Source organism: Anser anser (assembly GCF_964211835.1).
Source record: "Anser anser genome assembly, chromosome: 19".
In the NCBI taxonomy this organism is placed as follows: domain Eukaryota; kingdom Metazoa; phylum Chordata; class Aves; order Anseriformes; family Anatidae; genus Anser; species Anser anser.
The window spans coordinates 12440439-12444937 of record NC_139740.1 but is presented as its reverse complement, the minus strand read 5'-3'; positions in this window follow the sequence as shown (position 1 = coordinate 12444937).

Sequence of the window (4499 nt, the reverse complement as noted above, 5' to 3'; positions counted from 1 at the left end):
GAGCGGGGGGGGGGGGCTCTGCGAGGGAAGGAGCCCCCTGCGATCCGCGCCTCCCTCCTCTCCCTCCCTCCCCTGGCTGTTTTATTTTATTTATTTTAAATACAAAAGCGCTGGCCCCTCCCCCGCCTCCTCCCCCTCCCTGCCTCCCCCCGCCCCTCCCCGCCCCCCCCCCGGGCTCTCCCCGCATCAAAGCGGGGGCCGCCGGAGCGGTCCTGCAAGGGCGGTAGCGAAGCCGCGTTTTGAGGCCAAAAAGCGGGGGAAAAAAGCAAAAACCATAAAAATCACCGCACATGCAAAGCAGAAGCGGGGGGAGCCCCCACCTCCCCCCCCAGCACCGCCCGGTGCTCCTGCCTGCGGGCATCCCCGGTGCGGGGCGTGCGGCGGGGAGCCTGCTGCGGGGGGGGGCTGGCCCTGTCCAGGGAGGGGGGAGAGAAAATATTTGGGGGGGGGGGGGGGAATAAAATAAAGCCCCCCCCTGCTCTCGGCATCCCGGAGCGGCTACGGAGTTGCCAGGACCTTATCAAAGGGAAGCGATCGGCAGCCACCGCCCCCGGGCGGGGGCACCGCGGCACCGCCGCCCCCAGCCTTAAAGGTGCAGGCGAGCCCCCCCCGGGGCCCCTTAACCCCCCCCGTGCTCCCCATATCCCCCCCATATCCCCCCCCATGCCCCCATCCCCTGGCCAGCCGCAGCGCTGCAGGCCGGGGGGGGCACTCGCAGCCGGGCAAACTTGCCGAAAAGTTTTCATCTCGGGGAGAAAATGGGTCCGCCGCCGCCCCCCCCCCCTTTTTTCCCCTTTTTTCCCCTTTTTTACATTTCTTTAATCAATAATCCGAAGGCATGTTTTCGCTCTGCATGCTAACTGAACACTCTCTGACTGCGATACAGCTGGCACAGCAGCACAACTCTTTCGTATCCCCCCCCCCCCCATCCCGCCCCCCCATCTGTTAAATATTAAGCAGGCACGGAACGGGGCGGGTTGGCTCCGTGCAAGAGGTTTTCATTAGGGCTTGGCCCCCAAACCTGTCCCCCAGACCCAAGGCGCCTGCTGCCCTGCGCCCGGCCCCGCTCCCGGGCTGCCCGTGGGGGCTGCGCGGGTCCCCCTGGGCAAAGCCCTGCTGGGCTCTGGCCCCCATCCTGCTGCCCCCCCCCGCCCCAGGTCCTCAGCCCCATTTTCCACGGTGCTGGAAGGCAGCAAACAGGCCCCCTGCAGCGCCTGGCACTCCACAAGCCCCCAGGAGGGACAGCTGTGGGCACCCCATGCCCAGGCTGGCCTCCGCACCCCTCCATCCCCCCTTCTGCTAGGGGAAAAGCTCCACAAAATGAGCCCCTTGGGGCCAGGAAGGTGGTGGGCAGCTGGGCAGCGCAGGGGAGGCAGCGCACGTGGTGATGCCTCTAGCTAAATAAATAAATAAATAAATAAAATAAAAAGGCACTTTCTAGTTTTGGTGTGCCTGAGCATCGTTTACGGCATGCCCTGGGCAAAAGCACACGCGCGGTGCTGGGCCCACAGCCTGCCCCGCGGGGCACAGCCTGGAGTTGCCCACGCCAGCCAAAATCGCCCACGGCCCTGAGAAGGGGAACCAAAAAGGACCCACCGCTGAGGAGCGTCCCGCCAGCCTCATCCTGCCCCTCCTGCCATCCCACATCCCCACCGCACGGGTGGACCCCCCTGTGAGACCCCGGGGGCACGAGGAGGCACGCGGGGCCCCGCTCACATCCCCATCCCCAGCAGCTGGCACAGCGGGGAGACAAACCCCAGCTCTGGCCCCAGGTGCTGTGGGTGACCCTGGGATGGAAATCAGAGAGTCGCGGCCATAAAACTCCCTGCCCACCCGTGCCGCCTTCTCGTTGTACACCGCTGAAAGCACAGCTCGTTTGCAGCGCCCCTAAATGAGGCACTTGTCCCCGCCAGGAGCTTGAGAGCTCGATGGATCTTCCTAAACTCTCGGCCCCACCGGTGGCACCACGATCCCGAGCCGAGCAGCGAGGAGGCCACGAGTCATGGTAGCCCCGATGTGGCGGCCTCTGAAGCTTCAATTCCACCAGCTCTGGGATGGCCGAGTGCACCCGAGAGCTGCGAGCAGCGAGGAGCTGACCCCGTGCATGTTAATAGCTGCCTGGCCCGGGCTAATAATACGAAGTAACACGGCGGTGGTTGGTTGTTGCTGCCCGATTACACATTTTTCAGGCCTGGGAACGTCTGCCACTGGACAGGGAAAGCAAACTTTCTGCCAAACCTACAAGCGTCCTCTAATGCCGAGCAGTAAAAGCCATTTCTAGGCCCAGCACGCGGTTAGGAGTTACTAGGATTACTGGTATTTTTACTGCCGCTGGTGCCGACTATCGACACGCCACCGTGCCAGATGCTACCGAGCCACACAAAAGGATCCCTTCCTGGGAGAACGCGCAGCCTGCGTGCCCCGAGCCCCTTGTGAGGGGGTGTGAGACCTCCTCTAGCCCAGGAGAGACCACCGCCAGCCGCCGGGAGGGGACTGAGCTCTGCCTGCTGCTGTGTCCCGAACTTGCTCCGAGGCACCAAGCTGGCATTGAAAACTCCGTGTCCCATTTACCACCACAGCACAGAAAAATTAAGCCATTGCAACGGAAGCTGAAAACCTTGAACTTTTCCACTTTGGGATAAAATCTCTCCCAGCATCATTTCATTACACCTCACGTAGGCATCAAAGTGTCATTGAACCAACCCGTTTTCTCCAAGCCCCATCGTGCAGTAGTACTGCCCTCAGCCACGCACTGATGCCCTGCACCAACCAATAAGGCAGCTCAGGTTCTTAAATTTACTGCATTATTCGGGATCACACGCACCAGAACGGCCCACCCAAAGAACAGCCCGCCATCCTGCCTCTGACACCGCAGGCGGACGCTTTGGGAACAAAATTAGAAGAGGGCAAGCCCCTGGGGCCATGGCTTTGTGTGAAGTGCCCGCGGAGCACTGTCCTCCCAGCGCCGCGGTGGCCCCATTCATTTTCTGCACGTCCAGTCAGGGAGTCTATTTTCTCCTCCTGCCAACGGGGAAGAGTCACATAGTGCCTGAGGTTTGAAAGTAATCTGATGAACTAGGCAGGCGGTGGCAGGTACAAGAAGGGCCTCCACAGTTTTCTTCATCTTTATCAGTTTCTGGAAGTCCTTGTTCGTAGATCTACAGGGAATCTCTGTGCTCAGGTAGCAGCTGCAGTCATCAAGAAAGCAGAGTATCTTTGAATTTTCTTCTGATTTTCCAGTCTAAACTTGAATCTGAATTCCCAGGCTGAACAGCAGGAAAATTAACTATTTATATTTTATTTGTTAGCTCTTTTTTATTTTAGATATAAATTCAGTAAATGTGTGAAAAAAAAATGACAGCAAAAAGCTCTGCAAGGTAGCATCACCCAGCCAAGCTAATGCCCTCGTGGTGCCACTGCAAAGGCCAGCCACATCCTCGCCTTGCTGGATGCTGCTACAGATCACACTCACAGTCAGAGCAAAGAAGCTTGAAGTCACATCGTGGCACCAAAAAGGAATAATTTTAGATGAAAAGAAGAATCCGTGTGCAGTGAAGCTCCATAATAAAAAGAAATGATTTTTTTTTTTAATGTGTGTGAGAGCTTTTTTTTGGAGCAGGTGGTGAAGAAAAACAAAACACTGTAGGAAAGAAAAAAAGCAGCGGGAGCCATTAAGGAGCCGAAGAGCTCCCGGTGCAGCGCAGCACCCCGCGCTGTCCCGCCTGCCCCCAAGCAGCTCGGTGCCTCCGCCGCCTCTCCTGCCCACAAGGCCGTTGCCTGCAGGTGTGCTGCTCCACGGGAGGTGTCTTCAGGTTGGTGTCTGCCTGCAGAAAACAAGGTCAAGCGCCAGCGATGGCGAGGCTCTGAAGGTGACACCGGGGCTGTGCCGCTCAGCTCTCCTGGCTACAGTTATTTATGGGTACACCCGAGCCGAGGGACCTACGCCTTGCCAGTTCTTAAACTGCCTTCACCTTGAAATAGTCCCCTCGGTGCCGGCATGTCTAAAGGCGACGCTGCTGTCCCCTCCTGCCTTGTCACGTCGCTCATGCTGTTTGGAGCAAGCCTCGCTGATGGCCTCCACCCCTCAGGGACCACTGCATCCATCGGGTGCCTCCTGCCACCGTGCGTGTCCAGGGGAGGAGAGGTGCAAAGCATCCTCGGCAACTTGTGCAAGCACTGGCTGCTCGCTGGGGGGGGCTCCCTTTTCTTTTAGGTGAGTGGTGCCGCTCCGCTGCTCCATCCAGCCACGGCAGGTGTTTGGCCATCCCCAGGGCCAGCTCCGATGGCTAATTGCTCTCCTCTATGTTGAAATTCTAGTGATATGGGGAGCATAACGAAATCTAACAGCCTGGTAAATAACAAGAATAGCGACGCCTACATCTTACATCTTGCTTTTCCTGGACTGCAAGTCCTGTACCGCAGATGAAAGTCGGTGCCCATCGCTGCACACACCGGGGACACTGAGGACAGGGCAGTGCCTTCCCCGTGTCCATCCCCAA